Source organism: Sapajus apella, unplaced genomic scaffold (genome assembly GCF_009761245.1).
Source record: "Sapajus apella isolate SASKATOON/1434 unplaced genomic scaffold, GSC_monkey_1.0 scaffold251, whole genome shotgun sequence".
NCBI lineage: Eukaryota > Metazoa > Chordata > Mammalia > Primates > Cebidae > Sapajus > Sapajus apella.
In genome coordinates this window covers 238135-248661 of record NW_022437191.1, presented here as the reverse complement: position 1 = coordinate 248661, position 10527 = coordinate 238135, and the positions used below count along the sequence as shown (strand labels likewise).

Here is a 10527-nt window from a genome sequence, read left to right as displayed (position 1 = left end):
TCAGTTCAGTCCGTCTCCCCCGCGCGTCCGGCCAGCAGCAACGCCGGAGCAGCAGTGGTTCCGCTTCCAGGGAAGGAGGCCCTGGAGCAGCTTGGGGGGCGGGGGGCTGCCTGGTTCCCCGGTGGGGCACAGGCGAGCTGTCCGTCCTTTCTGACCCCAAACCGGCGGCTCAAGGGGTCAGGGAACCAAATGTGGAAAGTGTTACCTGACAGGAAACCCAGGCGGCCGTCAGGGAAACGGAGGCGCACTCTTTACTACGCTCAGAATCTGGACGCGGCTAAGAACAGCCCACGGTTTTCACAGGTGAAGGGGTCCGGGAGTAACTCAGAGCTTCAGACAGTGCAGCAGGTTTAGACGATGCGGCGGTTTTCCTGAAGGTTTTTAGCTGGTAAACAATAAGCTGAGGTACAGAAGCAGAAAGAGGCGGTTATTGTTAGAAAAACAGGGGCAGTTTTAAAACAGGGAAGTTGCTGACTATGTGCTAACAAAATCCTGGGCGAAACTTCCACTTCAGATCCAGACTCTGAATTCCTGGGAAATTGTCCAGGAAGCAGAGCTGCCTGTTCAGGATCTTTGCGAGGGTCCAGGGCGCAGACTTGTCTATTTCAACACATGCACACCTGAACCAACTCAACCCTGTTTGCACCGCCAGTGCGTTCCCTCTCTGAAAAGTACTGTGTGCTGAGCTCGTTGAACTGGAGACCCCTTAGGCTGCCCGAGGTGCAGTGAAAGAGTACCAGGATCCATAGGCTGGGACAGGAACAGGCACCAAAGCCCAGCTGAGAGGAAGTCCTTGGCCTTCCAACAGCTACGGCAGCAGGAACTGGGAGGGAAAAGGTTTTCACAAAATCCTTTGTTGGAGAACAGAGACCTCAGAGCTGTTATTAAAGGACGGCTTTCTCCACCGTCTTCCCATTCCACCACCAATGAGGAGGTAAATTGATTTCTGTTGAAAATATTTTTTTGGGGGGGAAAGACGTTGAGATTCCTGATGACGTTTGCCTGACTCCTAGAGGATCCTCGTGCTCCACTTAGAAGACATGAAGTCTTGATAATCAGCAGACCTGTTCCCCATTCATTAAATTATTGAGCAGCCTACCTTGCTGTGCAGGACCCCGAGATATCAGGAGAATGAAGAACAAGACAGTACAAAGAGGAACAGAGGCAAGTAATTATAGTAATGCGCAGTGGGCCGGGCGCGATGCTCACGCCTGTAACCCCAGCACTTTGAGAGTCTGAGGCGGTTGGATCACGAGGAGATCGAGACCAGCCTGGCTAACACGGTGAAAGCCCGTCTCTTCTAAAAATACAAAAAATTAGCCTGGCGTGGTGGCGGGCGCCTGTAATCCCAGCTACTCGGGAGGCTGAGGCAGGAGAATCACTTGAACCCAGGAGGCGGGGGTTGCAGTGTGCCCAGATTGCACCATTGCACATTCCAGCCTGGGCGACAAAGAAAGACTCCGTCTCAAAAAACTAAAAATAATAATAATAATGTGTAGTGGAGCAACAGACATGCCACTGGGCATTTTGGGGGGCACGGAGAAGGAGCACCTCCCCAGTCCTTATGAACCCCTGAGGCATATGTGCCAGAGACTTCTTTTCCAGTATGGAGCAGATTCCTCTAGCCGTGAGCCAAATCCAGCAGACATTCTGCGTGATGTGTCAATTTCATCATCAAACCATTTGGTTGGAAAACGGAACAACCAGCTTCTGCTTCCAGATGGTCCCCCAGGTCTCTGGACCCTTCCCAGGGTTAGAAGGAAGGAAGCCCCTCTTGTGAATGGTTCTCTGTAGTATTTTTGCTGGGCAAAAATAGGAGAGTTTGAGAAAATCTCATTTCCCACCGCAGAGGCGAAATTCCCTACTGTTGGAGGTAGAGGTTTTGGCCCTGTCCTTGTTTTGTTTTTCTTCGTCCCTGCTGGAGCGCAGCAACGGAAAATGCAAAACATCAACAAAAGTTTGAAGAAACAGTATTACGGTAGTCGCAATCAAAATTACTTAAAAAGACATGGTTTTGGGAAGAGGAAAATAATTTCCTTTAGTTTTAAACAAAGAACAGCAACAAACTTTTTGGTTTTTTAGAATTAAAAGAAAGACATTTTTTGTGTGGCTGGTGAGCTCAGTTGGTTAGAGTGTGGTGCTAACAACACCCAGGTCATGGGTTTGATCCCTGTATGGGCCAGAGAGGGTGTCACCTTTTCTCTCTAGTTTTGCTGCAATCACTTCACATTCAGCTACACAATGGAAATAACAGCCTCTTAAACTCGGAATTAAATGTTGACATCATTTCCTCATCTTCAGCAGTGACACCTACCCATTTCATCCCTGCTCTCCTCTAAAGGGCTTGGGAAAGAAAACAGAAAATCTTATGGAACAGGTGACATGATGCCCTGTGGGCCCAGACCAAGGGCAGACATATGCCGTCTCTTCTAGTACTGATTAAACAAATCTGTTTGATTTGCTTATTAGTTTACAGAGTTCTCAGTACACTGAAGTTTATACCCAGAAATACAGCAGTGAATGAAAAGCACAGCACAAAAGAGAGCAGGCTGTAGCTTGTAAAAGCACGAGCAGAAGCGGTAAAGGGAGGCCTAAAGTTAGATCATCTGAGAGCGCCCCATTAACCGTGGCACAACCACGGTGTGGTTGCAAGGCAGGAAAACACTGCCTTGGTCCCACGAACTCCTTTCCATTATGGGGTCTGCCCAGGGTCTCATAAAGAGGGCTTGTGTAAGCACCCAGGAAAGGTTGTTGACCTCTGCTCACAAGATCTGGAAGGGTCTTTGCAAGTGGGAGCTGGCAAAGCTGGAAGGCCTTGATGGAGCACCTCCTGCTCTGCCATGTTCTCAGGACAGGGGGGATCTTGGTTACCCTATGTCCACAGTGCTCGGGAAATAAAAGCCCCCTGATGCATTCATTGTGTGTGGTCAGGCCTGGCGATGCCCTATCTGCATTTTTCCAGTGCAGCTGCATATCGATAATGATCACTGGTAAAACTTGGCATACTAGATGAGCTGCTCTTAGAAGACCCACGGTTTCAATGTATTCTAATGATGCATGCTTCTCCCCCTGGCTATCTTGCCCCACAGTACTTTCAAGGCCTCCCCCAGTAGTTTCAAGGCCTCCCTCGATAAACCCTCCTGCTTTTCACCCCTCAATGAACCAGTATGTGCACCTAATAAAAACCTGGGGAAACCAGAACTCAGGGATAAAGTGATCCTTGCACTTTACGTTGGTCCCCTGGACCCACACTTTATTTCTGTGTCTTTATTTCATTTCTCAATCTCTCATCACCGCTGGGACTTGGGGCACCCATGAACAGGATTGGGCTGGTACCCAACAACGCCCTAAGAGAAATTTTAGTGAAGAAATGAGGGTGTTAGAGTGGGGCTAGCATGTGTGTTGGATGTGTGTCTGATGCCCGCTGACCATCTGAAGTCCATGTTTTCTGGTCCCTTTCTCAGGATCCAGCCTATGGAGTCTGCTTGTGGCTGCCACGTGCTTCCTCTACCTGATGGTCTCCTCACCCACTGCACCATCTTTTTTTTTTTTTTTTTTTAAGATGGGGTTTCACTATGATGGCCAGGCTGGTCTTGAACTCCTGACCTCAGGTGATCCACCCACCTCGGCCTCCCAAAGTGCTAGGATTACAGGCGTGAGCCACAGTGCCCGGCCTATCTTCGCTATCTTTTCAAGGAGTGACTGCTGAAGACTTGCCATTAGAGTGTGTTTTCAAACATTGGTATTTAATTTGCTCAATCTGACTGATACACATATAGAAAACAGCAAAAGCCTGCCAAGGTCTACATTTACAGCAATGTGGTAGTAAAGACCATATCATTTTATAGAATACAGAATTACAGATGTGAAAAATAAACGGTAAAAATCTCAGCAAGAAATGAAACTTAGACATTTCAGATTTCACAAAGGGATATTTTCAAAGGATGATGAAAGCACTGCTCAATACTTTAAAAAGACAAAATGAAAGCTCACTCAAGCGAGAGCTACACTGTAAAGCAGTCTTTGCAAACACAAAAGATGGCTGATTTTTTTTTTTAATTAGGTTGATGTCTGTGGGAATATGGTTACTTGGCAGAGACTATCATTGTTTGGTCGGCACTCACAGGTCTGTTTATTGGGGTGAGTCCATCACTGATCAGCTGACTTTCAGAAGCCAGGAGCAGACACCATTTGGTTTTCAAAAGTACTTACAGAAGCGATTGTTACTGACAGGTTGAGCTGATTGAAAATCGGTTCTGGGCCAGGCAGTGGCTCACGCATGTAATTCCAGCACTTCGGGAGGCCGAGGCCGGTGGATCACGAGGTCAGAAATAAATTCCAGACCAGCCTGGACAACATAGTGAAACCCCATCTCTACTAAAAATACAAAAAATTACCTGGGCGTGGTGGCATAGGCCCTTAATCCCAGCTACTCGGGAGGCTGAGGTAGGAGAATAGCTTGAACTGGGGATGCAGAGGTTGCAGTGACCCGAGATCCGGCCACTGCACTCCAGCCTGGGCGACAGAGCACGACTCTGTCTCAAAAAAAAAAAAAAAAGAAAAAAAAAGAAAAAAAAATCGGCTCTGGTGGCTACTTGTTATGGCTACAGAACAATCTCTTTTCCTAAGGTTGTGGTTACTTTATGTTCTCAACATTTTAACTTGGCCTAAAGCAAAATTACATTTAAAATTGTTTTTAATATCCAAGCCATATGTAATAAAAATATCAACTTTACGTCTGAGACTCTCAGTACATTTTAGACACCTTGGTTAACTTTCAGTTCAGCGATTGGATGAACAGCAGACCTGGAGGTAAGGACAGGGTGAGGAGGGGTGAGATATAGGGATGTGGGTGGGATCCTCGCTTGGGTGATGGTGGAGTTTCTGGAATGTATGCTGAGCGTATAACCAGGTAATAAAAAAATTATATTACATTTGATCTTTCTACATAAAATCAACAGAAATAACTAGCTACATCCTGGTGGTTTTATTGAATTAAGAACCTCAACTGTGGTCTGGTGCAGTGGCTCACACCTGTAATCCTAGCACGTTGGAAGGCCAAGGTGGGTGGATCACCTGAGGTCAGGAGTTCAAGACCAGCCTGACCAACATGGGGAAAACCTGTCTCTACTTAAAATACAAATCCCAGCTACTTGGGAGGCTGAGGCAGGAGAATGCTTCAACCTGGGAAGTGGAGGTTGCAGTGAGCCAAGATTGCCCCATTGCACTCCAGCCTGAGCAACAAGAGGGAATTCCGTCTCAAAAATAAATCAATACCCCAACTATGCTCCCTTCTTTGTATCCATGCTGTTTTTCAGGTGACCTTGTAGTGCCCTTCCACTGTTTCTTTTAGCTGAGCGTCATGACTTTGGGGATATTAGCAAATATGACAAATAAAATTCTTTAATAAGCCCTTTGCTCTTTCTGCTTGCTATTTTTTTATTGTTTTTAAATAGACTTTATTTTTTTAGAGCAGTTTTAGGTTCACAGCAGAATTGGGTGAAAGTATAGGGCGAGTTCTCATATACACCCTGACTAATGCTCCTCCCCAAGATCCCCACTATCAAGAAGCCTCACCTGAGTGGCACATTTTGACATATGAATCTTCATAGATGCATCATTATCACCCAAAATGTTGGGGGAAGCAGCAATGGAGGAAGGGCTTACAGCGTGCCTACATAAACTGGATATGAGTAATGTATAAATACACTGCTTCTAAGTAATGTATAAAATAAATCAGGAACAATAAACTGCAGAAGGCTGAGGAGGCCTCTGGGGAGGAAGGCCTCTCTTTGCCAGCATGTTCCCAGGAGCAGAGCGACTTAAGCTCTGATATTCTGAACATAGTGCCCAAGGACATCACACTCCCTTAAAGCACTGAAGTGTAACTAGATGTGTAGGCTCCTTGCTAAGCCGGCTCCCACCAGCTGCACTGTCTGTTGAAAAGTGTACACTTTTAGCGCTTGAGAAACGCACATAAACAGCCACTGCAGTCAATTTTATGTTTGACGCACAGCCTCCCTTCACCGATTCACCCTGCCACCGCACTATAGACAAAAGTGATTGTGTTCAATAAATATTATGGAAACCAGAGCCCGGGGCCTTCACTGCCTCCAGAGTAAGAAGTGGTGGTCCCCTGGTCCCACTAACTCTCTTTATCTGTCTTTTTCTCATTCCTTTGTCGCCACCGAACTCGGGGTACCCAGGGGTGGGGTGTGGGGGCTGGTTCCCTAGACCAAAATCCATAGTTTACATTAGGGTTCACTCTTGGTGTGGCACATTCTATGGGTTTGGAAAAATATATAATGCAATTTGAAGATTGATTAATTCTTGTTCACCAGACATGTGAATTGGCCCAGCTGGGACACAAACTGCCTGGTCAGTCCCAACCTACCAGCCCTGAACTAGGGAGCTAAATAGATCTGAATTGTTTTAAGCTACTGAGGTGGTTTATTAAGATGTATATTTGTAGCAATAGATAACTGATATGTTCACTAAAGTATCACTCATTCTACTTCAGCAAAGTTAGCGTTTTGCTATTATTCTAATACATAAGATAAAAACACCAACATCTTTGTGGGCACCATTTGCTGTGTTTGGAATGACTTTACCTAGATACCGCCATAGCTAATTCATTTTCTCTCCTCATATTTTTGCTCAAACATAACATTTACTCCATTTAGAAACCGAAAATAAAAACTCAACCCTAATTTCCATTCTTGATTAATTTTTCTCTTTAGCATTTCTCATTACATCAGGTATTTTATATACACTTTACTTGTTTTTTTTCAAGATGGAGTCTCACTGTCACCCAGACTGGAGTGCAATGGTGCAATCTCAGCTCACTGCAACCTCTTTCTGCCGCGTTGGTTCAAGCGATTCTTCTGCCTCAGTCTCCCAAGTAGCTGGGATTACAGGTTGCACAACACTGCCCCTCTACCAACACCCAGGCTACTAATTTTTGCATTTTTAGTAGAGGCGGGATTTCACCGCATTGGCCAGGCTGTGGCTCACACCTATAACCCCAGGACTTTGGGGGGCCCAAGACCAGTGGATCACCTGAGGTCAGGAGGTTGACCCCATCTTAAAAAAGCCTCTCTTGTCTCAACATTTTTCTCTAGTTAATGCCCTATTTCTCAGATGACTTTATTTAAAAATTTCCTATAAAGAGTTATTCACATTTACTATCTGCAATTTCTGTGTTCCTTTTCTTCTTTTTTTTTTTTTTTTTTTTGAGACGGAGTTTCGCTCTTGTTACCCAGGCTGGAGTGCAATGGCGCGATCTCGGCAATGGCGCGATCTCGGCTCACCGCACCCTCCGTCTCCTGGGTTCAGGCAATTCTCCTGCCTCAGCCTCCTGAGTAGCTGGGATTACAGGCACGCGCCACTATGCCCAGCTAATGTTTTGTATTTTTAGTAGAGACGGGGTTTCACCATGTTGACCAGGATGGTCTCGATCTCTTGACCTCGTGATCCACCCGCCTCGGCCTCCCAAAGTGCTGGGATTACAGGCTTGAGCCACCGCGCCCGGCCTCTGTGTTCCTTTTCTTTTGTAAACCCAGTATCTTCAGGTTTTTTGGTACCAGCACTTCATGGAAACTTCTGGTCAAGATCATGAATGACCTTTACATGTCTAAAATTAATGCTCACTCCAAAGCTCTTATCTTTCTTGACTTCTCAGGGGCAATAGGCACATTATTCTTCTTAAAACATTTAATTTAATTTCCAAGACACTGCTGTCCTGATCTTCTTTCTTCCTCACTGGCTCTTCCATCTCAACAGCCGGCTATATTATTATTCTTTTAATGGAAAGTTGTAACTGGCTGGGCGCGGTGGCTTACGCCTGTAATCCCAGCACTTTGGGAGGCCGAGGCGGGTGGATCTCGAGGTCATGAGTTCCCGACCAGCCTGACCAACAAGGTGAAACCCCGTCTGTACTAAAAATATAAAAATTAGCCAGGCGTGGCAGTGGGCGCCTGGTGGCGGGGGCCTGTAACCCCAGCTACTTAGGAGGCCGAGGCAGGAGAATCGCTTGAAGCCGGGAGGCGGAGGTTGCAGTGAGCCAAGATCGCACCACTGCACTCCAGACTGAGCAACAGAGGGAGACTCCATCTCAAAAAAAAAAAAAAAAAAAAAAAAAAAGGAGAGAGAGAGAGAGAGAGAGAGAGAGAGAGAGAGAGAGCATTCTGGGCTAAAAGAAAGAGAATATGTTTGAGAAGAGGTTGAAATATAAACACATTCAGAATTTTACAAAACAGACACAGCTGTTTCCGCCCGGTTTCGAACCGGGGACCTTTCGCGTGTTAGGCGAATGTGATAACCACTACACTACGGAAACCTGCCTGCTACAAGTCTTTTTCATGTTGGAATTAATTGAAATGAACCCTGAATTTATGTTTCTTTATAGTATATCTTTGGCAGAGAGATATTTTCACATACAGTTTCTAATTCTGAGAACCAACAGTTTCAAAACCCAACAACTAGTAACCAAGCAAATTATTCTCCTGAAGCTTCAATTCCTTCAGAAGCACAGGGCAGGGAAATCTCCAGCAGTCTCTTGGGAATTTTATTTCAATTCATTTTTTTATATGTTCTATGCTCTCTGCTCTCATAAGATGCTCTGATGTTCATTTTTCAATAACTGAAAATCAGGCAGGACATTGGTATCCTTGAATGTTTTTTCCTTCGTTCAAAGTCCCGTTTACTCCTAAACGAGACACTTTCTTGAGGTTTGAAACAAGGCAGAGGCAGTGTTCATCCAAAGGTGTATAACAAGAAATAAATAGCTTGGGTGTGTATGGGAAAGTTAAATTCAAGACAGAAAAAATGTATTCATTAGGACCAATTATCAATGAGCAAATATCTATATATCGTACATGATCATTAGTAATAAATATATATGTATATGTACACGTATGAATATATGCTTCTCAAACTACGTATTTTTGCAGATATATACATATATATATGTGTGTATGTATATACACACACACATGAGGATAAGCTTCCTCATCCAAATTATCTCCTACTTAGCATAGTGACAAGTATCTAGGAGGCCAGATTTTATAAATCCTAAAGAAGTGATAAAGAATTCTGCTCAATGAGATAAATATTTTCATCAAAGACAGCATATTTGATCATCAACTGCTATTTGCTAGGAATTAAAACATAAATTCCCCTAGGAAAAGGATTTTTTTTTTTTTTTTAAGATGGGGTTTCTTGAACTCCAGACCTCAGGTGATCCACCCACCTCGGCCTCCCAAAGTGCTAGGATTACAGGAGTGAGCCACCGTGCCGGCTGGAAAAGGATATTTTTTTTCCGTTGTGTTCACTGCTTTATTAATAGTCTCTAGCTTATGGTTTTTTTGCTGTTGTTGTTGTTGTTTTGTTTTTTGAGACGGAGTTTCGCTCTTGTTGCTCAGGATGGAGTGCAAGGGCACAATCTCGGCTCACCGCAACCTCCATCTCCCAGGTTCAAGCGATTCTCCTGCATCAGCATCCCATGTAGCTGGGATTACAGGTATGCACCACCACACCCGGCTAATTTTTTGTATTTTTAGTAGAGACGGGTTTTCTCCGTGTTGGCTGGGCTGGTCTTGAACTCTCGACCTCAGGTGATCCACCTGCCTTGGCCTTCCAAAGTGCTGGGATTACAGGCGTGAGCCACCGCGCCTGGCAATAAAGCAATTTTTCTACATGTTTCGATTTTTTTTTTAATCTGTCATATGTAGGCATTTAAACTAGGTAAGTATAGTTTATAAAAACCACATATGATTCTACTGTATAGTGCATTTTTAAAAAATCACAATAGAATAATTTAAAACTCTTCTGTATGTCAAAGTATGGGAGATTCTTTTCTCTGACATGTACACAGCAATCGTCTGAACCCGGGAGGCGGAGGTTGCTGAATCTTCAGAATCCAGCTCTGATTCCAGCACTGACAGGCGTGGATTTCCCACAATATGCCTTATTTTAATGGAAGTCCAAGGAAATCAGGAATGGTTCTTGTTTCCCTAACATCTAGTATAATGCCTGGCACAAATTAGTAATTATTCTTACTTTTGGAAATATATCTTTTCATTTTTTTATTTCCAAGCAACATTAGAAGCATTTGTTTCCTTTGTACACTCTTTTAAACGTGGTCCAAGTAATTATTCATACTCTTCCAGAAACTAAAAATTCTAGCCTAGTAAAGTTAGACAACAAAACCCATTTTCATCACCGGGATGGCCGAGTGGTTAAGGCGTTGGACTTAAGATCCAATGGACATGTGTCTGCGTGGGTTCGAGCCCCACTCCCGGTAACTGTTAGTGTGTGTTTTGACGTTTGCGATTTCAGGCACAGTTGGGAGCTAAGTTGTTTACATAAAAACTAATGTGACAACTCTTTCAGTTTGAGTGTGAACACTTCAAAACATAACGAGAGTTACTGTGTAATATTCTGCCCAACATTACTGCTTTTTTTAAAAAAAATCTTAAAGGAGATTGCTTCCCTCAGCATTGTTAAGTAGGAGGCGCCTCTTCCCAC

The 10527-nt window shown here is 44.4% G+C and overlaps 2 non-coding genes across 2 annotated transcripts; one reads left to right on the top strand and one right to left on the bottom strand.

Annotated features, from left to right (window-relative positions):
- Positions 1–8265: 8265 nt before the first annotated feature.
- On the bottom strand, positions 8266–8338 carry TRNAV-AAC. Its single transcript has one exon. It is a non-coding gene; the product is annotated as a tRNA-Val (tRNA).
- A 1882-nt stretch (positions 8339–10220) lies between these two features.
- On the top strand, positions 10221–10303 carry TRNAL-UAA. Its single transcript has one exon. It is a non-coding gene; the product is annotated as a tRNA-Leu (tRNA).
- Positions 10304–10527: the final 224 nt, after the last annotated feature.